This window comes from Emydura macquarii, unplaced genomic scaffold, assembly GCF_026122565.2.
Source record: "Emydura macquarii macquarii isolate MOO-44397 ecotype Brisbane River unplaced genomic scaffold, CSIRO-AGI_Emac_v2 contig_1045, whole genome shotgun sequence".
Taxonomy (NCBI): Eukaryota; Metazoa; Chordata; order Testudines; family Chelidae; genus Emydura; species Emydura macquarii.
This window is the reverse complement of record NW_027131182.1, coordinates 79,734-107,385: the sequence shown is the minus strand read 5'-3', so window position 1 is coordinate 107,385 and position 27,652 is coordinate 79,734. Positions and strand designations below refer to the sequence as shown.

Below are 27,652 nucleotides of genomic sequence, written 5' to 3'. Positions count from 1 at the left end.
TATAAATTGGGCCCCAAAGTATAAGATTTCCATGGACTTCATACATGCCTAATATACTGAATTTCTCTCCCAGGAATTGTCTGTAGGCATGGCTCGCAATGCCTGATGTATGGACATAAAATGCAAACATTTCTATAAAGAAGTAGGAATAGTAATCTTCCTCAGTAATATTTGCACTTCCAACACATGGTAAACAGCAGCTTTGTACATATGAAAAATGCCATTTAATTCAAATTATTGTTTTTTGGGGGGGGGAAAAATCCCAGCAAATCTAAATAGTAAAGAAAAAAAAGAGGAAATGCTTCTATTTTTTTGTTTTGTTTTTGCATGGACCTCAATTAAACTACAATATCAAGCTGGTTGCAACAGGAGTCCATTAAAGATTTAGTTATCTTCTGTGGTAAACATTAAGAAGCTATTACTCAAATTCTATTTAAACAGTTAAAATGAATTAAAATGTATAGGAAAGATCATTACATATCACGAGCTAATTTTCTAATGAAAGCTTAGCAACTGATAGATTGTTTAAGCCTCTCCAAGGTTTTCGTTTCCTGCTCAATAATTCAGAGGCGAGAGAGGGGTTATGTTGATTTATAATTTGTTACCATCAGTCTCTCTCTGAGGGAGAATGGTGTGATACAGTTCTGGGCCTCATTTTATATTCTTTGTTTGAAGTTGTTTCTTCAAGTTTGAACATAATACTTATCAAAAGGAAAATGGCAACAGGCCACCAAGGGCTGCGTGTGTTCCTGTCACCACAGTGTTTTCTCCTCAAACTTCTCATCCCCCAAGGAGGGAAAAAAATATTTTTTCTTCTGTTGGCTCAGAAAAGTCATGCATGCATCTATGTGATTCTTCCCCAATAAGAAAATACTTTGCAGTTTTCAATGTGCTACTTTCTTTTAATTTTATTTTTTGGTAAGCAGACAAGCTGTTAACAGCCTCCTGATATCTGTTTTCTTTAGCTCAAGTTGGCTCTCTTTTCCAAGTGAGTGAAATGCCTATTTCTTTCTGTTTAATATATTTTTCTCCTTCAGCTTAGACTTATCTTCAGAGAACAAATGTCTTGGACAAAAAAAAAGAGCCTTTTTTTCTTTATGAGGAGATTTTGTGTGTGTGTATTATTTGGTGTTTAAAGGCCCATGTTCTGTGAAGCAAGATGTGGTCTGTTGGAAGAGGTTTATGACTGGGAGGCAGGAGATCAGGGTTAACTCCCCAGTGTCTCATTTGTTCACCCTTTGACTCTGGGTAAGTCACTTAGCTCACATGTTCAAAAGCGGTTGCTGATTTCAAGTGGCTCTGTTCTAAAAAGCCCAGCAGGAAATGACTTGGTACTTATTTGCAGAAGTGCTGAGCACCCAGAATTGGAGTAACAGCTGCTCAGAAGCATCTGAAAATAAGACTCATAGGACTAGATTCATAAAGGTACTTAGGTGTTACAACACTTAGTATTGCAATGCCTAATTCCTAGATGCCTAGCTTCCTTGTGGAATTCTCAACCTTGAGTTAGTCAGCCTGAGTGCCTGTGCAATATATGGGGACCGTTAGGCACTTAAGAAATGGATTCTCAGAAGCTGAGTGGGTAGCCATCTAAGTTAGAGAGGAGTGAAACACAGATTCAAATCTCTAATAACTATTTCATTATTTCTACAAAGTGAAACAGCTTCAACAGGAAAGACTGGCCCTCTCTCTCCCTGGCTTTTCTTTTCTTTTCTTTTCACATTTCTCAACATTTGTTGGTTTCACCTAAACTCAAATCAGAAGAGTTCAGGTGCTGCAAGACTGGTTATTTATTTGGCTCTGGCCATTTCTGAAGCAAGGATATACAGCACTCAGAGCTGTGAAAACAATTAAAATATTTATTTGTCAAATCTATGTAACATTTTTTTTCAAATAAAATATTTAGTGACAATGTTCAAGAATTATTTTCTAGGTCCTGTTAAGTTATGACTTTAGCATGGCCACATGGGGCACATAGCGCTGTAATTTATCACATTTCTACAATACATAACATGGTGGTGCAATTCATCACACAGGTATTTGATCTCCATTTGTGGTATGGTAGGAAAATACAAATATAACATTACAATAAATCTCTTCCTTTTAATGAAACTTTTATTAACAGCCCATTCTGATCCCAATTCAGCAAGATACTTAGGCACATGCTTAAGTTACTTGCAGAATTAGCACCATAGTCGATTGTTAGTAAAAGTTAAGTGCATTCTTAAATTCTATTGAATTCAACAGGACTAAAGAACATGCTTAAAGTTAAGCACATGTCTTTCTTAGGTACTCATATGATCTCCATTACCATAGTATCTGAGTGCCTCACAATCTTTTATTGTATTCATCCTCACAAAGCCTTCCATGAGGTAAAGAAGTCATAATATTTACTTCTGCTACCAGAGCATTCTCAGGATTTGAGCCCAGAACCTCTAACGTTACAGCTGTGAGTCACACCCCTACGCCACCAGGAATCAAGTGTTTGGGTGCTATATTGTTCATTTAAGTTTCTTTTCCAACAAGTTTGAAACAGGGGCCTAAGTATTTGTGAAAATAGAAATCTTTATTCCAAGCTGTTTCCTGAACATTGGTGGGATGTGCAGAAATCAGTGTTGTGTGTCTTTATTTTGTCGTCTTGTTTGGTTTCCTGCTACCGTTTTCTGTAGAGTGGTTTTGTGTGGTAAGTTAGTTATCAAATGCCAATGTATGTGATGGCGTTATAACTAGAGAGGGGTCAACCATGGCAGGCAAAGGAACAAATAGCACCTCCAGCTCAACTCGATTAACTTCTAAGACTATTTGGTGTCTGAAAGAGACCTCTACCTGCCTCCTGTCCCCTGTTTCTTCTCAGTGGGGATACACTATGCCCTCAGGCACACAGTGGAACAGAGAATGATGTGTAGAGCAGCCCTGAGTGACAATTCCCTTCCAGCTTCCCCCTTGCTCCAGGGAGGAAGTAATTTGCTGCTTAGTGTGACACCACCTGCAGTGGCTCTACTGCTTTGGTGCATTCCGAAGGGGGACTTTGGCTTCACCCATTTCCCACACACCTCACCAATCCCTAATCCTGTGGAGTAGGGGGTGGAGAGCAAGTAGACATAGGGCCAGATTGCCTAAACAGGAATTTAAGGGGGGATTTTTACTCCTCCTTCCCCTGCATGTTCATAAAATTCAAGTTATAATCAAGCTCAGAGATGGAGGACTATTATCTGCCCTCTAAAATGTGAACACAACTCCTTTTTTTGAAGACATCAGGATTTGACGACCCTCGGGGCAGAGTTTGGCTTTACCGTTTATGATTTAAGGAAGGGAGGGTGTTGGATTGTGCGTAGCAAGAGTCCAGAGATGAGGAAGAAAAACTACAGCTTAAGGTCAGGCAGCAACACAGCAATAATACGATAAAAGCATGGGTTTTAGAGTATCTGAGCAAACAAAAGTGCCTTCCTCCTAGATTACTGATAGTTGAAGGCTACATCATGTGCCTCTGGAAAGGTAATTTCCCCTTGTATTTGCATTAACGTCTTAGTTTTCACAAATGAGCAGAATCTCATGATAATTTGAGTGTTCTTAATATATTTGCTCCCACTATTTTTAAATGTCAAGTATAATTTTGTTTCTTATCCATTACATAGGTATGATAGGATTTCATTTTATAGTTTTTAGCAGAAATGCTTCATATGCAGCTATAATTGCTGCTATTGTAGCAAGAGAGGTACATGGAGAAAAAGTAATGAATGTCTTGATTAATGTTTGATTGGGTAGCCTGTCCGTATCTAATAAAGACATCTGCCTTAAATGATTGTCATGAAACAATGCCTGAATTATGTAGCAATATATTCTGAACACATTGACTTCCTTTAATGGTCAGTGTTGCTAATGGTTACTACACAGTAGTATCTGAGACAATACATTTTCCACCTACAGTTTGAATAGGAAATAACTGTGGGCCTGGGGCTGTATAATCTTTCCTGCCTATTCTTTGCTGGAAAATTATCTGAATGTTTCTTGCTTTAACCTTTTCTTTTATGACTTTCCCATTTCCTGACTGCTTTGCCCAGCACTGATGACTGTGTCACAGCAGTGCTCTACAAATGTTGCTGCTGCTGCTGCTGTTCATCCTTCAAGTACGAAGATGACTATGACATCACTGATTGGTTTGGTTTCTATGAACACGTGAGAGGCTGATCAGGCCAATTTGAGCTTTGTACTGTCTGCGGCACACTGAACAAAAGATGCCACTATGGGTTACTTGATTAACAGCGGACATGCTGCTGTTAGGAGATTTACGAGGCTAGCACTTGCTCTGTCTCAGTAGTTCTCTGCTCATAGATTGTGGCTCCAGTATGGATGAAACTTTGCCAGGCAGAATAATCTTGAGTGAGATCTTACCAAAACTCTGGGTCAAGGTTGAAAGTCCTCAAGGATAACTGAGGGAGTCTTTGAGATGTTTCTTCTGGCCTCCTTGAAAGTGTTTTCCCTCTTTTAGCTCACCATAAAAGTTCTTTGGCAGTTACTCATCTGAAATTCTGGTGACATGGCCAGCCCATCTTATCTGTCATTTCATCAGCAGAGTATAGATGCTTAGAATACCCGCCTGTATGAGAACCTCAGTATCTGGAAACTTGTGTTGCCATCTTATCCTCATCAGTTTCCTCAAACAGCTCATGTGAAAGTGATCAGCTTCATAACATGGCATCTGTACACCATCCAGGTTTCACATGGATACATCAAAGCTGGCAATCTGATGGCTTTGTTGACCTTCATTTTTGTTTGTTGACTAATGCCTCTGTGCTCCCGCACATTTGCATGTAGGCTGCCAAAGGCTACACTTGCTTTGGCAGTTCTGGCATTGGTTTAATCATCGATGTGAACTGCACGTGACAATGTATTGCCGAGGTAGGTGAACTTGTCCACTGCCTGGAGAATCTGGCCATTCACTGTGATAGTAAGCTTTACATAAGGCTTCCTTGGTGCAGGATGGTGCATCACATCTGTCGTCTTGATGTTGATTGTGAGACCAAAACTGTCACAAGCTGAAGAGAAATAGTCCATGCTCTGCTCATGTCAGACTCAGATTTGGCAATCGGGGTCAGTTGTCAGCAAACAGAAGATCATGAACAGTCACTTCCTGAACCTTTATCTTTTCCTGTAGTCTCCTCAGATTGAAAAGCTTGCCATCAATCTGGTGTCTGAATGCCAGTCCTGGTGTCACAGTCATAAAAAGCATCTAGAATCATGGTAGAAATCATCATACTGAATAGAGTTGGGGCCAACACACTGACTCCGTTGGTGACTAGGAACGGTGCAGATGACTCACCATTATCCATAATACGAGTGAGTATGCCAAACCATTGAGATGAATTTATCCGGGCAACCAGATTTTGCCATGATCTTCCAAAGGCATCCCAACTGACTGTATCAAACGCTTTGGCAGGTCAATGAAAGTCACGTACAGGTGGGAGTTCTATTCCAGGCATTTCTCCTGTAGTTGATGAGCTGCAAACACCATGTCTATTGTCTTTCCTGAAGCCACACTGACAAATCAGAAATGTTTGGGTGCCGGTAGATGGTGTTTAAGAATATGTAACATAGATCTTGGGTTTTGTAGAACCAATAAAATTTGTAGCACCCTGCAAATGGATTTTTCTCTTTGCTCTTGACTGCACCTATATAGTGCCTTCTAAGGGGTATAAGGAGAGAGGGAACATTACCGTGGAAGTGTCTGAAACCCCCTTCCTTTTAAGTGGAGATGTTAACACTTGATGAGGATCTTGTGAACATGGATCAAGGGAGTATGATTGTGGTCATAAGCTAACAGTTTAGCACTTGTTGACAAATGTTGATTTTTAGTTGTATCTTATGATTGTACACCAGCACTGCAGAAGACAGGGCTGAAAAACAAAAGTGAAACTACATTCACTATTCCCCAGAACCTATGGAGCAGTAACATTTCTGACTCTGATTTAGACTATCCAAATATGTTTTTTTTCCCTGAATGAACTGGAGATTTTGCCTTCTGGACAATTGTATGCTCCTATTACCAAGAAAATTTAAACACGACACAAGCTGAAAAAGAAAAGAAAAGATTTCCCTTCTTTTAGGAATATAATCAGAGCATACACAGCAGAAAAGAAATTCCAATTACTGCATTAACGATAACAACAGCAGAAAGACTTGAATAATTAAATGATTATTGTGTACAGGAGTTTCATTGGGATGTGTAATTCACAAAACTTTTTCAATTATTTAGGTGCATAATGTGGAAAAAGGTAAAATTGAAAAGCAAATTGAAAATCCTGGTAATGCCTCTTGATAGCCATGAATCTGCAAGACATGCTGCTGGATCCTTTGGTATCTCTAGGTGCTTACAGACAAAAGGTATCTATGCAGGATAACTGGTAGATAAACACAGCTGAGTTTGGAAAAAAACACTCCCTTTTCAGGGTACAGGGGGCCAGGGAATTAGTCAGAAAGCATAGTGATCATTTTAAAAGCTATAGAACAATGCTCCTATGAGGAACGTAGGACATCGGACTGGAAGGGACCTCCTGAGTTATCAAATGCAGTCTCTCACTATCATAGGCAACTCTATCATATAATCTTGTTCATAAAAATATCAAGTGATTGCTCCCTCTTCCCCAAATGCTTTCTTCTTTTAGAGCTCAATCTTGAAACACACTTACTCCCAGCACAGTGCCTACTACCATGAGTAGGGCTGGTTGTAAAATTTTTATTGCAACTTTTTCAACAGGACATTGGTCATTTGACACAATGTTTTTTTTTCCCCCAAAAAAGTGTCTGCTTGCTCTCAAAAAAATTAATATTTTGTCAAAAAACTTAAATACCACCAGAATGAAACATTTCAGATCAAATTTCATTATATATGAAATGTTGGAATTTTCCATGGCAAATTTCAATGGAAATGAAAGCAATTTTTTTGTTAGTTTGTTTTAAATTTTCTGTGGGAACAAAACACTGTCTTCCAAACAGCTCTAACCATGAATGGTCCCACTGATTTCAGTGGAACTAAGCATTATAGATCTGATCCAAGCACATTGACTAAATGGAAATATTTCCATTGACTTGCATCATGTCCTATGTCTGATAGCAAATGATTGCTCGATCCACCCCAAATTGCTTACAATGATCAGTTACACATTCCCACTTGTTTCTTATGTCTTACCTGTGAATCCTATTCTGATTTGTTCACTGTGCTTCTACTCCAGCATTAGATTGGGAACAATACTTTGTTTCCAAAGTGCTATAATAAATTCAGATTTATTTGTGTCTGTTCTCACCATACAGAGCTTGATCCAAAGCCTACTGAAGTAAATGAGAATATTTCCATTGAGTTAAATGTGCATTGGATCAGTCCCTAAATAACTATTTCCATTGCAAATCTTTCTTTCTTTTTCTTTCTTTCTTTCTTTCTTTCTTTGTCAAAGAATGAAAGTATATTTTGTATACCAGAAAATCTGATAAAAGATGAAGGAGGCTATATGAGGCAGAAAAAAAAGACTGAAAGAGAGAAAAAGAAAGTAAAATGCTTGTTCATTAAGAATCTCTTGCTAAGACAATGGGAGGGTTTAAGGGATTGGAAATGGGACCTTGTGCCACGTAAATCTAATCTGAATAATTGATTTGACAGCTCTTTGTTGTCCAACATGAAATGAATTGTAGGTGCTAATCCATTTTCTTGTGTGCAGATGCCTGCCTAATACAAACCACCCTCACAAGATTTTTTCTTGTCAGATGCACCAAAAAGGGCAAAAAAATTTTGAGCAAAGAGGTTGTCCCAGTCTCCCACCCCCAAGAGATGTTCCCATAAGGATAGTATTGAGACACTCTGGCCAGCTGCAGGATGAGGAAAGTTTTACTGCTACTGCTCATGCAGTACTGGATATTTGGGGGAACAAAGAAAACAACAGAACATCACTGGCCAGCACCTACAGTCCCCAACTAAAATCTCTCCAACACATCATTAAGGATCTACAACCTATCCTAGCAGATGATCCCTCACTTGCTCAAGCTGTGGGAGGCAGACCTATCCTTGCTTACAGACAGCCCCCTAACCTGAAGCAAATACTCACCAGCAACCGTACACCATACAAGAACACTAACCCAGGAACCTACCCCTGCAACAAACCCTGTTGCCAGCTCTGTCCACACATCGACTCTAGTGACACCATCACTGGTCCTAACCACATCAGCCACATCATAGGAGTTCATTCACCTGCACATCTACTAATGTACTATATGCCATCATGTGCCAGCAATGCCCCTCTGCCACGTACATTGGCCAAACCGGACTGTCACTAAGTAAAAGAATAAATGGATAGAAATCAGACATAAAAATAGTAACATCCATAAACCAATTGGAGAGCACTTCAGTCTCCCAGGACACTCTGTAACTGACTTGAAAGGTGCCATACTTCTACAAAAAACTTCAGAAACAGACTTCAGCGAGAAACTGCAGAGCTGGAACTCATCTACAAACTTGACACAATCAAACTGGGTCTAAATAGGGACTTGAAATGGTTATCTCATTATAAGAAGTAATTGTCACTGTTCACACATTGTCACCTTCTAATCAATGGTTGTGAATAGGCCTTAACTACTCTAACTGAATAGACTTTGCTTATATCTACCTTCCCCATTGTTGTTCCTTACCCTTGGATATGTATATATATATCTCCTATCTAATTTCTATTCCTTACATCTGATGAAGTGGGTTACAGCCCACGAAAGCGTATGCCTGCAGAAATTAAATTTGTTAGTCTTTAAAGTGCTACAGGACTCTCATTGTTTTTACTACACACAGCATCATTCTCTTCTCTTTTCATGCTGGGATAATTCCACTAGCTTTACTGGAACTATTCCTGATTAAGATTTATTTTTTGTGAGAGGAGAATCAGGCTCAAGAGCTTCTATCTTCGGGACTGTCAATCTTACATCTTTCACCACCACTGAATTTAAAAAGTAATAAAATAAATGGTTCTTTTTAAAGGTGAAAATGAGCTGCTGAAAGTGCCCACAGTCTCTGATCAAAGCTTACGCTGAAACCTTAACATAAATATTCACATCTATTTTGCAGCTTCACAAGGAGTGCTTGGATGATTGAGTTTTATGATGAGTTAAGTTTATTCCTTTCAGTTATAACTCTAATTAGAATCCAGATAAGGACACTGATTATCAAAAAGCCACTCATTTAACAACTGTCAATGATGCATATCTGGGCTCTTGTCACTGGACCAAGAACATCCTTGGCTGGACTCCATTGTTTACAATGGGTTGATACCAGGGAAGAGTCTGATTCCTTATGTTAAGTGGAAGGAGAAAAAACATTCATCCAATGTGCACAGGCAAATACAATAGAGGGAGTTTGGTGGAGGTGAAGAGAGGCTGCTGAGAAAGAGGAAAGAGGAAAAGTCCAGAGGAGAAAAAGTTGCTGTAGAGAGCACAGCTGTTTTTGTGGCTAAGCCACTTATTTAAAAGCTTGTCTACATTATCCTGCAGTTCAGAATACAAGGGCATGAATAGCACTTCAGACCAAAGTGAGGCACTGTAACTCCCCCATGTGGACACTACAAGCACAAACTTAAACGTTCTGAGTTTGTACTAACATAGTCCTCTTCAAACAGAACCACATTATTGTGAACTAGAAACCATTTAGTTTGTGCCATCATTGTCCACATGGGGCAGCACTTTGGTCTGTACTGCTATTCACACGCCCATAGTCTGAACAATATAGATCTAGCCTCAGACTCAGAAGATACAGGTTCAATTCCCAGCTCTGCCATAAGCTCCCTTTGTAACCTTGGGTAGCTCATTTAAGCAGTCTCAGTTCAACAGCTGTAAAACAGTTGTTGTAATAGTTCCTTACTCTCCCATCCTTTATCGATTTCGCTGGTAAGTGCTCCAGGACAGGGACTAATTCTTATGATGTGTACATACAAAGAACCTAGCACAGTGGGCTTTTAACCATTGTTGGTGCCAATAGGTGCTAATATAAGATTGCTCCCTAAATTGCCCTGTGCTGCAATCCCTCTTTCAGCTGCCTTGTGTTTCCCTCTAGACACTTTCAACTCACTTTCTTTTGCAAAAGCTCATGTGGGAACAGTTCCGTCATCGGGGTGGCTTTTCTTTGTCTTTTTTTGCACTTAGAAAGTGATTAACAGATGTTCTTCAGCCACAAACCACTGTAAGAACAGCTAAGCTCCTTGGGAAGAGAAGGAGGGAAAACTTTTCAAAGAATCCTAGGGACCTTTTTAAAAAAATGGGGAAAATATGGACATAATAATGATGTTTGGGGAAATTCCTTCTATTTTCCTGTACGCTCTTTATTCTTTTCCCTTATCCTTTGACAAGGAACTATTTTTCACAGTAGAAGGATACACTGACTAACAACCACACCATTCCATAAAATAAAGCAGTGGTTCCTAACCTGTGGCCCGTGGGTCTTTCAAATTGGCCAGCCGTTCCCCTCCTGCTGGCTGTAAAAGGGGGCTGCTGCTTAAGGACCCCTATCGAGCACGTTGCCGTGGGGCTACAAGACCAGTGCAGACTCCTTGCTGCACCCAAAGGGAAGGGAGCATTCCTCTCCCCCTGGCTGTAGAAGGGAGCATAGCAAAGCACTCTGCTTAGGTCCTTAGGCGCTGGGGTCCCTGCTGGAGCCAGAGAGAGGGGAGAACTGATCTCCCATCCCCCTGGCTGCAGAATGGAGCCAGTGCCTAGTGACCCAGGTGGAGTGCACAGGGCTACAGGACGCGTGTGGTTTCCTTGCTGCAGCCAGGGGGACGGGAGTTCAGTAAGGAGGCAGCCTCCTTGCTGAACTCCTTCCATCTGGTTGCAGTGAGGGGGGGTGGGAGGGGCTGCTGGCAAACCAGCCAGGACCCACCACGCTTGAGGTGTGGCAGGGATCTAAAATCAGTGCCTTCTGGATTGGCTTGCACTTAGCAGGTCACCCAACGTGACTTAGCTGTCAGGCCATGTGCTTCAGTGTGTAGTGACAGTCACTCATTTATACTACTGCTTAGTCTCTGAGTGTGTGACATACTGTGAGTAATTTGTAGGTGTAAAACAGTGAATGTAAAAATGAGCACAGTAGCATCCACATGTTTACTTTAAACAGGTAGCGATTTGCAGTCCTTAATGGTGTATATATCAATATTTTTTATGAGTTGATAAACTGGTGGCCCTTCAGGGTTGTAAAAATGATATTTGTGGCACTCGAGCCAAAAAGGTTGGGAACCACTGAAATAAAGAAACCCTGCTCTGATCAGTAATCCACACCATAGTATCTAGTACTTCTTGAGTAACTGAAGGCACTCACTCTTTTAGCCTCACTTCTCACCTGTTCACACCAAGAGCTGGTTAAATAATGAAAAAAAAAAAACAACAGTGAAAATGTATTTACAATTATTTTTGCAATTAGTTGCATCATGTTCATTCCACTACAACTGGGAGGATCAGGTTATTTGTTGTTGTCATGGATTCAGAGATCCACCAAATATTGGTGAAAATGGTTGCAAATCCCCAAAGTTTCCTTCATTTTTGCATGGTTCTACTCAGAATAGGAAAGTTCATATTAGAAAAGGCATCATTTGTGATTTTCTATTATTACTCTCCTGTTTAAAACATTTCAATCATCTGATCAGGGAGAAAAAATAACACCACATTACTGAGGTTATGAACAGAGAATAGTAAAAGCAAACAGTTTGCAAACAACCCAGTCTGAAAATGTTTTGTCCAGATTATTTGGCCAATTGTTGTGAACAATCAGTTGAATTCAAAGAAAACAGTTTGCAAATGATTCACTAATCACAGAAGGGATTAAGTTTGTAATGAATATTGTTGGTAACAAATAGTTTGACCAGCTGTGCCACTAATGGATACCCTGCTGGGAGTGGAGGGGGGCAAATGGGAGGGACAACAGATCAAATTTTACAGGGGCGGATGTAGGGAAACAACAGATCAAAATTATTTTATCAGTCAGATTGTATTTTTTGGTTCATACATTTTGAAAACTAGCCTGAAGTGGTAATTTTAACTAAACTCTCGCTCCATATGAGTTCATGTTGCTGTACTGGTGAAAAAAAAAAACTTGTCATAACAAAGACATTTTATTACATCCTAGGCACTATCAGTGGGTTTGAACAAATACCTATCCCTCCTCTGCAGTATATTGAAAAAGTTTTCATTAGAGTTGGTCAGGAATTTTCTGATGAAACATTTTTTAATTAGAAAATGCCAGTTCACCAAAACCAAAACTATTCAGACAAAAGGGTCGGTTTAGATGAATTTCCCCTTTTCAAATTAAAAACAAAAAAAACCCAAAACTTAAAACATTTTGATTGACTTGATCCAAAAATTTGGAGGGATTCTCAGTTCATGAATATTTTCTAAGATTTTGACATTTCCTCCAGTTTGGGATGGGAATTTTTTTTCAAAATGTCAAAAATTCTCACGGGACACGAAAACCATTCCCTGACCAGGTCTAGCTCCCTTGAATATATTGTAGGACCCAATACAACACATTTCATTAAAATCCTTCCTTTGACTTCAGTGGGCTTTGAATCAGGTCCTTACTGCATTTGAATGTATGTACTGAGGAGGCCAATCAGGAAGTGGTTTTAGAATTTCTCAGAAACCATAACACATGCAATTCCATTGCTCTTTCCCTGGCTCAGTTCCCCCTGCCAGGGAAAGAGTCACCTGAAAAGACAGACTTTTGTTAGGCCTAGGTTGATGATGCTCTGTGGACAAATGTTGCCCTGATAGTCCTCTGGGCTGTGAGCAACTAGGTAGAGGGGACTACTCTGCTCATTCAGAGTGATATTTCTTTGCAAATTTCTGATATGTAGCAGGGAGCAGATATCACTTCAAGTCCCATTTGATATCAGGGGTAGTGTGCTGCTAGTAGTAGCTGGCAAGAGAAGTGAGAAATACTGTAAGCAAAAACCAGCCCTGATGCCACGCAACCACGCTTCCATTTAAATGAATGAGATGCTGGTCTGCACACACCACCGTTCACTTTAGCCCAGTATGAAACATACTTTGCCACGTAAAAGTGAGTAGCTTTGAGTCTAATCCTCCTCCCCAAGCCCAGAAGATAGAAAATGTATCAGTTACTTGTATTATTGATTCTTTAATGCATTACATGTCACAAAAGTTTGTCTTCTTCTCCTATTGTCCTTTATGTGATGTCGTGTCCAATCTCGTAATGTGCCGTTAGCAGACATCATGACAAAAGCCAACTTGATGTACCATGACAAGATGGGGCAGAGGTTGCTTCGATGCTGCGTGGTGCAGCTATTCAGAGTTTCTCAGCAGTGCTTTGAGAGAGGTTTTGCTGGCAAATCCCATGCCTAGTACGCAGCCCTGAAACAACAGTCGTTCCAGTAAAGTTAATCAGCTGTTTATGTCCTGGAGATCAGTTATTTGTGGAGTTATGGAAGATTTGGAATATAAGGTCAGATAAGGCCTTTCCATTAATCATGAAGGGCTAGATTGTCACAGACCATATTTAGCTGCACAAAGGAACCACCCTTGATTGGCTCTAGTCCGATTGTGACTCCCCCCTGTGAGGAAGAGGGAAGGGAGGAGGGCAGAGAAAGGGGAGGAATGGGAGGAGCTCTGGTACTGACCCTCCTGCTCCCCAGCCAGAGTAACAGAGATTAAGCTGCTCTCTGTAAAGAGGTGAAGTAACTTACTTCTCTGCCGAAGCAAGGGGGAAAACAGGGCAAGGATTAGTGACCATTCATTCTCCGTTCTGCTCGTGGGACAATGCAACTAACTATTCACGGCCCCTTACTCAAGGCTGTACAGTTAAAATCCTTATCCATCCCTTCACAATGGGGAATTTGCAAAGTATGTTGAAGCTGGGTGAGAAACTGTACTGGACATTTTTACTGAGAAAACTTTAAAAAAAAAAATGAATGGAAAAATGTCCCCCTCTGGATATTTCACCCCCTTCTTGTACTTTATCTTTGCCAGCCACAGAAAGGTTACTTGCAGCTATGCCAAGTACGCCATCCCTTTTATCCCAAGAAGCTGCATAGTGCTTCTAAGTTCTTCTTCCCTTGGAATGGGGAAAAAAGTAAAAGTCCAGGTCATCTGCACTGCAGAGCTGAGCTGTAACACAAAGCTGCCCCCACCTCCTGTATATATGTAATTGATATATCTGCTTCCATAAACAGTTAGAGAGATGAGCAAAAAATATAGACTTGGATGATGACAAGTTGTGTAATATCATATATCATTATGGGCTTGATTCCTCAAGGTACTTCTAATCACCTTTGGCTCTCACAGGCTTTAACTGAGGTTGTCAGTGAAGTACACCTTGCAGGAGTTCTCACTGTGTTGCAGAATCAAGCCATAGCTCACCTCCTCTGATGCCTTATGTGACCTATTACACATCTTCAGTGATGGTGCTTTGCCCAGCCGCCATGACTCCTTGTGCGAGAGGAAACTGATTCAGACAAAATAATTGACAGGTACTTTTGCACACAACTTAAACTGAACTGAACCTGTTTTGTGGCTGGCTAAGCACTTTCTTCCCTAAGAATTCTCATTTTTAGCTGAGCTTTCCTTGCATGTGTGCGCACACACTTACATTTTGCTTTGATCTTCTGATTCAAATAAATCCAAACTCTCTAAAGAAAACTTGGTAGATGAAAACGTGCAAACCTAATTCTGCATGATGTCCATGGGAAGGTATAAAGTGGCTGTATCTGGCTCAAGACTGCTTGAAGTGTTTGAGAATCTTTCAGTGAATCTCGTCTGAGTTTCATGTTTTCAATAAAACTCCAAAGTCACATGAGCCTTACATTATTATTGTTTATTATTTGTATTATGGTAAGACCTCAAACCTACAAATGGATCTGGGCCACATTGTGCCGGAGTACAAATATTTATTTAAAAGTTAGTTTCTGCTCCAACAAGTTTATAGTCAAGATTACAGCAAGTGGCTGAATAAAGAAACAGAGCATAGGGACAAGAAAAGAATGGGGAACTCTAGAACAAACACATTTTAGTACAATGAACATGACGTGCGGCTCGCCACCTGTCAGATAGCAGTGTTAGTTGCAGGTGTCATTATGGATATGAGATTTGCTGGATGATAAGGTGATGGGTGCATAATTTCTGAATTCATTTCTATAAATTTATAAATTGTTAGGCCAGAAAGGACCTTTCTGACCATCTAGTCTGAACATCTGTATAACACAGACTGGAGAACCTCGCCCAGTGATTCCTACATCACACCCATGTCATGTGTTTGAGCCAAAGCATATCTTCAGGAAAAACATCCAGTCGTGATTTAAGATTTTAAGTGATGGAGAGCCCACCACATATGTTTTTGCAATGCTTAATTATGCTCACTGTAAAAATGTGTTCCTTATTTTTAGCCTGCATTTATCAAATTTCCAGCAATTGCCTTTGTCTGCAAGATTGTGAATATTTCAAAAAGCTCCTACAAACATACTTTATCCTCATTATCTCCCAATGTAGCTTCCAAACACCAAAGCACACACAAAATTCTTTGATATCCCCCTACTTCATTAGTTTAAGATTAACTGGATTGCTGTGCTGTTTAATGGAAATAGTTTATGAAAACATGAGAAATGTAGGAGTTTCCAAACCATCTCTTTATCGTTTCAGTCCATCTTTACTGCTCACCAAGCCATGCAGGTATGGGGACACTTCACAGATGGATAATAAATAAAATAGATGAAAGAATATAGCCAAGGAGAAGCATAAGTTTATAGCTGTATGATTATTATAAAAATGGGTTAATTCTGCACTGGTTTCCCCTTTTCTAGTTACAATCTATGTCAAGTGACTAGACAAATTTGTCCTATTTTCTGTTCTCATTACAGGTTTTCTCATGAAAAGTGAGATACCAGAGCATTTTATTGCCTGATATATTTGGTGAATTATGACGGTGTGTCAAGGATGTTTAACCTTTCTCAATATTGTGCATCTTGACTGACTACTTGCTCACTTTTTCCCCGCACATATAAAACTGTAAACATTAAGGCATCAAAACTATTTCATTGCATAGAAATTCAAAGATGGCTGCTTTCTGCTGAACTGGAAGCAAAATAAGAGTGTACTGTACTGAAGTGTAGATTGAGATGAAGAAGGTTTGTTATTATACCGGGTATTGTGAGATGAAAGGGTGCTCTCATAAATGTAATACTGATGAAAGGTCCTAAACTGAGATCCTTGGATGCAGAAATACTGAGACACAGCATTTGCAGTGACAATTTAAGCATCCACAAATTGCCTCACCAATGTGCTTTGGTTCTGATGTGAAAAATGATCTCTGAGTCACATTTACTTCCCTTTGGTAACTCTGGTATTGCCATTACACCGATCTGGATGTAAAAGAACAGTCTAGCCTCTTACAAATATTAATTGACTAAAACTTACACATCACAGCTAAGACAAGCAAATATGGAATTATTACTTGGCTGGATTCTGCAATGCTTACCCAGAAGTTGCTTCACCTGAGTAAACTTTACTTTTCTTATTAAGGTTTGTAAGACCAGAGCCATGAAGTGTGGCCGTCTCAAAGAAAAAGACAGGTCACTAGACATGCAACCCTGGGGAAAAGGAAGCATTCGTAGTCATAATCACTCCCAAACCAGTGAACAGCATGTGTGGAAAAGTTTAACAGAGTCTAATCAAAAGCCATGGTTGCCTAAATCGAATGTGAAAAAGATACCATCAGTCCCCTACAATACTGCCTGCAAATTGTGTCCTGTGTGGAGATATAAACAAATTATGTGTAGGCTATTAACCACATTTATCATGGAACGAGGTCTAAAACTAGATTTATGTCTAGTCAAAATAATATTCCTTATACTACATTCCATTAACTGTGCATAAACGTGTTCAGGCAATTTAGATAATGTGGGTAATGGAGGAACAGAGCAATATCAGTACCATAGGGTAAAATATTTCAGAAACTGGTGTCATTCTGAGTTTCATGTCCAGATGTAAACTGACGCTTTGTAACAACAAATTAACCATTGAAAGACTAAATGGAGGAAGCAATCAACTGATATGTTCTAAAATCTTCCATACCAAAATTATCCACTCTGACCATACAGCTATATAATTTATTGGAACAAATCTACAGAATAAGATTTGTGTGTGTGTGCGTGAGTGAACATTAAAGTCCTAATCCTACAACCCTTACTCATGCAAGTAATCCCATTGGGACTATTCACCTGGGTCATTGCTCGCAAACATGCACAAAGATTGTACAATTGACCACCAGAGTAATATTATTAAGTTAATGAGGCAGGTCAAGCCAGCCTGAGCATCCATAGGGATCAGATATTAGAAGTCTTAGATTAGTAAATAAATTAGTAGTATTGGTATTAGTAGAACTGATTAATATTTTTCCAAAATGTTAAAGTTTTGAGAAGATTTTTTTACAAAAGGTTTTCACCATTTTTCATCCAGTTCTGGCAACCACAGAGCTAGGTCTTCAGCTTAGGTAAATCACCATATGTTCATTGAAGTCAGTAGTGCTACACCAATTTACATCAGCTGGAGATCTGGCCCTATAGGGGACTACTTACCAGACATCCTGCTGTTTTCTCACAACCATGATTTCTAATGTTGTTGGTTTTTCAGCCTGATTTTAAATGATTTAAGCAATGGCCCTTCCACCTTTTTCATTTAGGAGGCTATTTCTGATTCCAGTCTGGTTTTACTACTAAGAATAACTGGCCTGGATTACAAGGAATGTTCAGGAGTTTCCAATATAAAAATTGAACTTCCATCCAAAACTTTGTCAAAAATTTTGTCTCTATGATTATGTCCATCGGTGTTGTGTGTGTGGATATGTGTATGAATGCACAAAGTTCTGGAAAACATATGTTTTGTCTTGTACGGATGACTGACTCATGCTTCTCAGAAATGAATGTTAATATTACTCTATAAACCATACTGAAGGAAGTGAAAACTAGAAACATTCACACATGTGGTGTAAATCATATGGACAGTTCAATAGTGGTTCTCCATTAACAATCAGAGAATAACCCAACATTAGGTTTCATAGTTAGGTCTTTCTCTGGGGCTTGATCCAAAGCCCATTGCAATGAATGGGAGTTTTTTCATTGACTTCAATGGGCTTTGGAACAGTCCCCTGGAATTTTACCTCTATCACGGGCACCACAGAAAGACCCCTTGTATTTAGGAATTTGCATCTCCTCTTCACATAAGAGGCACTTTCCCTGGCTAAGAACGAATTATCTCATCTGATACTTCACTCAAACAGCCCAATGGAGAAGTTTCTCTTCACTAATGCAGCCCTCCAAACAGCAATGCTAAGGAACTCTGCTTGCCTGAATGAGTTTTTCAACAACATAGTGATCCCATCTATCTACAAAGTTACTGATCGGGAAGTGATCATTTTGTAGGCAGATCTCTCAATTCAGCTTGCAGTATGGAAAGGATTTTAGATGGACCAATGGTCTGTTACATCATGAAAGTTTCCTGAATTCCATTTTGAAGATTCACAATTTTTGTCTGTCCTTTCAAAGAAGTCAAAGGTGATATTTTCCTCCCTCTTCTTGGACAATTGTATGCCAGACTCTAATGCTTATTGATTACTTTTATCACTTTCCATTGATTGGTTGTGTCCATAGTTATGCAAAAGGAGTATTGATCGTGTAGTAATTATCCTCTAATGGGGGTCAACTAAGGTCACCAGTAGAACTTGCCCTTCTTGATTTTTGTTAATTTGTTTTATTGGGATTTTGTTTTTCTCATTTTTTGGAATTGATCTTCTCTTTGGTGCCTTTTTATATGCCACACAATATTTAAGTTGTTTACAAGCTGAGAAACATCTTGAACTGCATCAGTTATCTAGGCCAGTGGTTCCCAACCTTTCTGAGTAAAAGCCCCACTCGTTAACACTAGGTAAAACATGTGTCCCCACGACCCGTCCCTCACCGGCCATAAGCACATATAACCCCTATAAATACGTATAATGATAATAACACTAAATTACCTAAATAATAATAATAATAATAAATTCATTTTACATGAGCAAGAAGCTAAGCCTTCCCTAGTGCAGCCAGCCACTGCACGCCCCGTGCGGCCCTGCCTCTTTCCGTCTCTCATGAACTGAGGGTAATGGAGGCAGGCCTTGGCGGATTGGCCGAGGCTGACTGCTCCAGGCCCCCACCAGCAAAGGGCTTCTCCTCTCTGGCTGGGCACCCAGCTGGTAGGGGGCTGGAGGGGCTGCTTCTTCGCTCCAGCACAGAGCTCAAGGCTGCTCCTCCACTCCAGCCAGAATGGAGCTGGGGGGGCTGTGACCAGCCAGTGCTCCTCTGCTCCGGCCAGCATGGACTTGAGGTTGCTGTGCCTGGCATGGAGCTTGGGGGGGCAAAATGACCTCAGTATTACTGAAGCCTCATGGACCCTCTGTAATCGTTGGCTCCCCCCTAGGGGGTCCCACAGGCCAGGCTGGGAACCATTGATCTAGGCAACCTCCATTGCAGTTGCTAACCACTGGATTGCAGGAATGTTATGTAAAAATTAAAACATTAGTACCATCCACAAAACGAGATTTTGTTTGTTCCCCTTAGAGACAACTGGCTAGATTGTGACTCAAACTATATGCCCACTCATGGATGATAAAATCCATGAAATCCCATTATACACAAACTACCTGGACTCTGGGTGCACAGTAATTCACATGGCTACCTGCCTACTGCCTTCCTTCTTGTAACAGGTGGGTTTGGAGGGAAGGCAAGTGGGCAGGGATTGGTCAGAACCTTGACTCTATTCTCCAACCACAGGTCAGAGTAGCTGAGCCAACATAGCATGTGTGAGAATTAATTTATCATTGGTGCAGGCTAGCAGTATGTTATCATTCCCTAGGACCATAGAAGAAGTAGGGATATAATTACCATGCAGATCTTTTGTTGTCGTTGTTGTTGTTATTCTCCCTTGTCATGCTTTAAATTAGATTTTCAACTCTTATGGACAGAGCCATATCTTCTTGCACAGCACCTAATATGATGGTATTCTGATGCTGGGTGAGGACTTTGGACAGCATAGCAATAAAAATGTTAATTAGTAATAACTGGATTGAAACAGTCATCAGAAAGTAACAGAACTTGGAAGCTGCAAACCTAAGTTGCATCTGAACTGGTGATTTAGGAGGTAAAAGATGCATGGCAGCAAAATTTATATAGCAATTTGCATTTTCAAATTACTCTATATTAATTAAGGCCAAATTTTGCCACCAGATGTGCACAGGAAAATCTCATTTACTCCAGTATGTATAGCATTTGTGTAACTAAATATAGTCCCCTGAGCCACCCACTGCCCAAGTTTGCTGATGCTTTTCCAGTTTGTTGTTGCTTCTGTATAAGGCATAGAATCTTTTTATTTTTGTATGTATTGCCTTTTGTACACATGAGAATGTGTTTGTTCACATAAATTCTGCGGCAAATGGAATGCTAACTAAATACCCTGAATGTTCTTCTTCAGGCTAGTTCATAGCAACATTGATGTCTACGAGCTAATGCCAGGCTAACCTGTTTAGAGATTATTGTGGATGCATGGAATCCATTTCTGTAGGTTAGAACCCCACATCTAAAATTATCTGATTGTATGAGAAAGCTCTAGCTATTTGTTTCATCCAAAAACTAAAATGAAAACCAAGCAGATCAGTCCATTAGGTAGTTACTTTTGACTTGAGGTGCAACTACAGCTGAAAAGTCAAGATGTTTGAAGGGAATGTGTCTTAAACACATTTCAAAGACACAGCTTGTTCCTTGATAGCTGAACAGTGAATTTCTGCAAGTGCGTTACTTATTTCATGCTGTACAGACCTCACAACTTGAGGCACTACTTTAGCTTTGAAACTGCCTAGAAATTCCCATGGTTCTTGCTCATATTGGCCTTTATATGAGCTCATTGTTCAAAGTTGATGTGGGTAAGACAGACAAAAACTGATTTTGCTTTGTCAGTCAAACGGAGTTCTTTCTAATTTGCCCTTTGGACCATATTGTCGCTTTTGTGACTCCTTTGAAAATGACAGGTCACATAAGGATATATTTCTTGAGGAAGGCCAAAAAGTTGTCTTGTTCTCCCATAAGCACTATTAAAACTACTTCACTATGTAGTTTTTTGTGTAGGTCCTGTGCAAGAGCTATGATGCCTTTTCTTTGAATTATTTATTAGAAGAGAGGCTCAGAGATTGCTGTGATGGGTGTTGGTATAAAAACCTAACATAGAAATGTACTGTGACTTGGTCAAAACTCATATGTTAAGAAAAATATTGATTGCAATGGAGCTATTCATGAATTAAATAATTATTAATCATGTTTGTTATGGTAGTGCTGGAGGGCCAACCAAAAATAGGACCCCTTCTGCTAGGTACTGTGTACAAACACAGAGTAGCAGATGGTCCCTGCCCTGAAGAGTTTAAAATCTAAATAGACAAGAGAGATACAGAGTGTGGGAAGGGGTAGAACACACATCAAAGTGAACAATAGGATGGCAGCAAATGTTAGTTTGACAATTTTTATTTTTTGGAAGGGGAGGGGGCATTATTTAGGCGGGGATAAATTACATGGAAAGAAAAGGGAAGTGAAAGAGATACAGGGGGCAGAGGAGGGGAGAAGAGATGTTAAAGAGATTATGAGGGAAGGGGAGGGAAAAGGTTGGAGTAAACAACCAATGAGCACAGGGCATAGAAAGTCCAGTCAAAACTGTAGGAAGTTCTCTGACTATCCAAAGGTCTCTCCTCTGGCTGCTTCCAATCCTACCAGTGGGAGTCTTTCACTGGCTTCTCTTGTCAGTTTTTCTCCAAGGCCACATGGAGCGGCCATTTGTGTCTTAAAGCCTCTATAGTTGAGTGGGAGGATTTCCTGGCATAGTTCTGAGTCTGTCTATCTCTTTCCTAGAAGTTTCTAACATTCTGTTAGCCTTTTTGACTGCTGATGAAAATTGAGCTGAAGTTTTCAGAGAATTATCCACTATTACTTCAAGATCTCTTTCTTGAGTGGTCACAGCTAATTTAGAAACTATCATCAAATATGAGTAGTTGGGATTATTGTTTTCCAATGTGCATGGCTTTGAATGTATCAGTGTTGAACTTCATCTATCATCTACCATTTTGTTGCCCAGTCACCCAGTTTTGTTCGATCCCTTTGTAACTCTTTACAGTCAGCTTTGAACTTAACTATCTGGAGTAATTTTGTATCATGTGTAAGTGTTGCCACTTCACTGTTCACTCTCTTTTTCAGATCATTAATGAACATGTTGAATAGCTCAGGTCCCAATACAGATCCATGGGGGACCCCACTGTTTACATTTCTTCATTGTGAAAACTGACCATTTATTCCTACTCTGGGTTTCCTATCTTTTAACCAGTTAGAACCTTCCTTGTTATCCCATAACCGTTTAATTTCCTTAATAGCCTATGTTGAGGGACCTTGTAAAAGGCTTTCTAAAAATCCAGAAACACTATATGGACTGGATCAACCTTATCCTCATGCTTGTTAACTCACTCAAAGAATTCTAATAGATTGGTGAGGCACGACTTTCCTTTACAAAAGCTGTGTTGTTTTTTCCCCAACAAATGGTGTTTATCTATGTCTCTGGTGATTATGTTTTTCACTATACTTTCTACCAATTTGCCCAGTAGCGAAGTTAAGCTCACCAGCCTGTAATTATCAGGATCTCCTCTAAAGATCCTCTGAAGAGAAAAATCTGTACAAAGGCTTATGTCAGCGATAGGTTACATACTACAGTTAGGAGTTCTGCAATTTCATATTTGAGTTCCTTCAGAACTCTTGGATAAATACCATCTGGTCCTGCTGACTTCTTTCTGTTTAATGTATCAATTTGTTCTAAAATCTCGTCTAATGATACAGCAACATGTTGATTTGTCATTCAAAAAGAATAGTTTTGATGGGGTCTCTCCCCCACATCTTCTGCAGTGAAGACTGATGAAAATAATTCATTTTGCTTCTCTGCAATGGCCTTGCCTTCTCTGAGTGTTGCTTTAACAGCTTGGTTGTTTGTTGGCCCCACTGCCTGTCTGGCAGGCATCCTGATTATGATGCGCTTAAAGAAATTCTTACTGTTAATTTTGGCATCTTTAGCAAGTTGCTTCTCAAATTCTTTCTTGGCCCGCCTTAAACCTTTTACACCTAACCTGAAAGATTTTCTGCACCTTCCTATTAACCTCACCAGGTTTTGATTTCAAATTTTAAAGGATGCCTTTTTGCCTCTAACTTCCTCTATAACTCTGCTGGTTAGCCACTGAGGCATTGTTTTGGTCCTCTTATTGTCTTTTCTCATTTGAGGTATGCATTTAGTCTGAGCCTCCATTGTGGTGTTTTTAAATAGTCTCCATGGTGTTAGCAGGCATTTAACCCTTGTGACAGCTCCTTTCAATTTCCACCTAACAAATGTCCTCATTTTTGTGTAGTTCCTCTTTTGGAAGTTAACTGTTACTGTGATGGGTGTTTTTGGTACTATCTCCACTACAAGAATGTTAAATTTAATTTCATTATGGTCACTATTACCAAGCAGTTCAGCTACAGTAACCTCTTAGACCAGATCCTGAGCGTTATTTAGTATTAAATCAAGAGTTGCCTCTCTCCTTCTGGATTCCAGGACTAGTTGCTTCAAGAAGCATTATAAACCACTAGATTATATTATAGAAAACAACAATGCAGCCTTAACTATGAGTATGATCAGACATCTCTTACTCAGGTAAAACACCCATTGATTTTTGAGGGACTTCAAGGAATGAAGATTGTGACCCTATATTGGGACTGCTAGGTTCTGCTCCACTGAAAAAAAAAAAAAGCATATTACATTGTGCCTGATTTCCCCCCACTCCCATAATTCTTTTCCTGATTCCACTTATAAGGACATCTAAAGGACTCTTATCAGACCAGCTCATTCAGCAATATTAAGTGAACTTTATTTTATGTTCAGACAGTTTAGCAATGATGCCTTTTATATGACTAATTTCTGTCAAACATGTCAAAAGTGCTTTTTCAGATGCAGTGCATTTACTATGGCATCAGCTAGCTGCTCTTCTGTTCAATGTACAGGTGCATATTAAGTGGACAAAGAATTAAGGCTTAGGTGTTCCCACTGGGGAGACTGTCTTGCAGCAAAGAGACAGCAGCACTCCGCCCATAAGTAGTGTTATCATGGCATCTCCATTTGTTTTCTTTCCCCTTCAGTGTCAGTCAGGTTAGTTTCTTATTGGCACAAAAATAGTTAGCTCACCACATTGCTGCTGTGGATAAACAGAGTGGGAAACTGGTTAAAATATCAGCAGAGTGCTGTGAAAACAACATGTGCCCTCTTAAGAAGGTGACTGTGCATGGTCTTTACTATGACCGAGCTGACAGCGCCTTCTATCAATGCAAAGAGACTCAGTGGTGAGTTACATAACTATATCTTAAATAATCATGGGTAAAATGTGTACGAACATCTCAAACTCATAGACTCTAAGGTCAGAAGCGACCAATAAGATCAAGTCTGACATTCTGCACAATGCAGGCCACAGAACCTCACCCACCCACTCAAATATGGCGATGAGTTAAACCCTGAGCAGCCAGACACCCAAGAAAGAATTCTCTGTAATAACTCAGAACCCACCGCATCAAATGTCCCATCACAGGCCATTGGCACATCTACCATCAGTAGTCAAAGATCAGTCAATTGCCAAAGTAGGCTGTCCCATCATACCATCCCCTCCATAAATTTATCAAGTTCAGTTTTGAAACAAGCTAGGGTTTTTTTGTTTTTTGTTTTGCACCTACTGCTCCCCTTGGAAGGCTATTCCAGAACTTCACTCCTCTGATGGTTAGAAACCTGCATTTAATTTCAAGTCTAAACTTCCTGATGGCCAGTTTATATCCATTAGTTCTTGTGTCAACATTGGCACTAAACTTAAGGCAGGTTTTCCATTCCACGGATCATCCTAGTAGGCCATCTCTGAACCTGTTCCAGTTTGAATTTATCTTTCTTAAACATGGGGGACCAGAACTGCGCACAGTATTCTAGATGAGGTCTCACCAGGACCTTGTATAACAGTACTAACACATCCTTATTTCTACTGGAAATACCTCATCTGATGCATACAAGGACCGCAGTAGCCTCTCTCATGGCCACATCACATCCCATCTTCAAAAGTTAACCGAAGAGGATCCTAAGGGCCCAAATTTCAAAAGTATTTAGGCATCTAAAGATACAGATGGTGGTGTCCAACCAGGGACTTGAAGCTCGATCTCCAACATCCCAGCTCTCTTTGGTTTTGACCAGAAATTCCATCTTGGATCTAAGAAACATTTTCATCAAAACCAATCAGTTTCACCAACAAACTGGCATTTTCCCAGGTGAGTACCCTAACCATTGGGCTATTCGCTGTTCTGGACTCTCTCTCTCGCTCATGCTTTTTCACTAAATTTTTTAAAAGGTCTCAGTTTTGTTCCAGTGCAGTACAAAAACACATTGAAAAACTTTGGCAGCCCTAGTTTTAGTGAATGTTTATAGATGTGAAGTTTATGAGGACTGGCCTTTTGGGAACACTACACCCAACAATACATTATTCATCTCCAGGTAGTGAATATAATGATTCATTGGACCTTTTGGATGTATTCACTGCCACTACCCAATAACAGTAGCTTTACCTCTCAGCCGAATGCACCACCTTTTCTTATGTTTGCCTCAAGACTCTTGCTTTCACAGAAAAAAGACTTCCATTAACTTCAGTGGGAGATGGGCAGGCCCCCCAAAATAGTTACCATTTGATGACTGTTCAGTGGCCTATATGAAATTATTTTTATACTTCAATCCAATGTCCATGGCTGTATCAGCATAGCTACCACTTCAATTGGCATTGATTCATATCCTTCTGTCAGTCTTGGCAGAGGGGCCAAAGAGTAAATGGCTATGGAGACTGAACGACTCTCTCAGCTCTTGGGGTGGTTGATCCAAGAATCACATTAGAGTGGAAGTGGGAGGAAGATTGTGGTATCATTCACCATATTTTACCTGTGAAAAGAGGACTTCATCCCTGGAGTTGTCATTCTGGCAGTTTTTATGAGCATTACATTTGCATAAGGAAAAATGCAGTTAAAATGTGAATTAATTTCTTAGGGCTAGACTGACTAGAGCTGGTCAGAATTTTTTTTTCTATAGAAAATTTCAACAAAAACTATCAAAAAGTAGTTTTTCAGAGAAATTTTCTGAAGAAAATTTTGATTTTCGGCAAACAATGGAAGCCTGAAATATTTTGGCTGAAAAGAAAAATATTTTGATTCTGAAATGCAACCAGGATGCCTCGTAGAGTTGCAGTTTGGGTGTTCATGCTCCCATTCTCCTCTATAGGGACTACATTTCCCAGAATGCACAAGGGTCTCCTGTCTTTGTGAGGAGAGACTGCACATCATAGCAGCTGAATGGCTATGGTGCAGCATAAGAGATGTAGCCTGGCTGTATATCACAACCCACAAAGGAATTGGGGAGCATGAGTCTCCCATGCTAAAACTCCTGTGAGGCACTACAGCTAGATTTCAGAAACATGATATTTCAGTTTTCAGCTGAAAATAAAAAAAAAAAGTTTCAGTTTTCAGGCTTTCATTTTTTCTGCCAAAATTAAAATTTTCCATGGAAAGCAAACACTTATTGCAAAAAAAAAAATAAAAAAATAAATCACTTAGTCAAAACCCCAATTATTTATTGAAAAACACTTTCAACAGGAATTTTTCAACCAGCCCTAACTGTGACTTGTAGTACACTCCAAAAGGAGGATAAGCGTTAGTAGCAACTTCCTTTAGATCCCTATACAGGCTACTTGGAATTTTGCCTAGAAATAAGCAGGGCTATCCAGCTGCTTATTTCTTTCCCAGAGCAGGGAGATGGAGTAAGCATGGGGAATGTTCAGGGAAAGGGTGCCTAACTTGTCTCTAATTACCCTATCACAGTACAAAGTGGCTGAGTGTGAGGTGCAAGGAGGGGGGATTAATGTTGGTGTAGGCTAGCAGCAAATTATTACCCTTTGGAAAGGAGGAGGAGATGGGGGAATTATGATTTACAGGTGTCAGTGTCTCCCTGGGTTACTCCTGGCTTGAAGCAACTCATATATCACCCCTTGCTCATGGCTATATGTAAACTCAAAACAATAAGGTATGCAACATTAAACTCCTGGAGTGAAATCCTGGACCCATTCAACTCAATGGCAAATCTCCCATTGACTTCAGTTGGGCCAGTATTTCACACCTGGAATTTGCAAAGCATGCTATGAAATATTCATGCCAAAATCGGATGAGCTTAGAATAGCAGAGACAGCTTGTAAAAGCAATGGTGTAACTTTCCCTTGGAAATGGCTATATTCTGCATAGACATAACTTGTTAGAATTAAGTGCATGATAGATTTGGTATTCTTAGGGGTTTTTTTTCCTATCATGTGCCTTTCTCTCTAATAAAAAAAAAATTAAAAGATTTAACATAGCTTGAGCTAGGGGTTAGCCTTGGAGAGTAATTTAATATGAATATCATTATTAAAATCCCACTGCTTCAAATGGATTTTTCAGATTAATAAATCTGCAGAGATATAAAATTATCTGATTTATAACTATGT

At 39.8% G+C, this 27,652-nt stretch overlaps 1 protein-coding gene across 1 annotated transcript in view; it reads left to right on the top strand.

Annotated features, from left to right (window-relative positions):
- Positions 1–27,652, top strand: part of RIT2 (Ras like without CAAX 2) — a 237,420-nt gene that overhangs the window by 173,390 nt on the left and 36,378 nt on the right. The gene's annotated exons all lie outside the window — the stretch shown is intronic.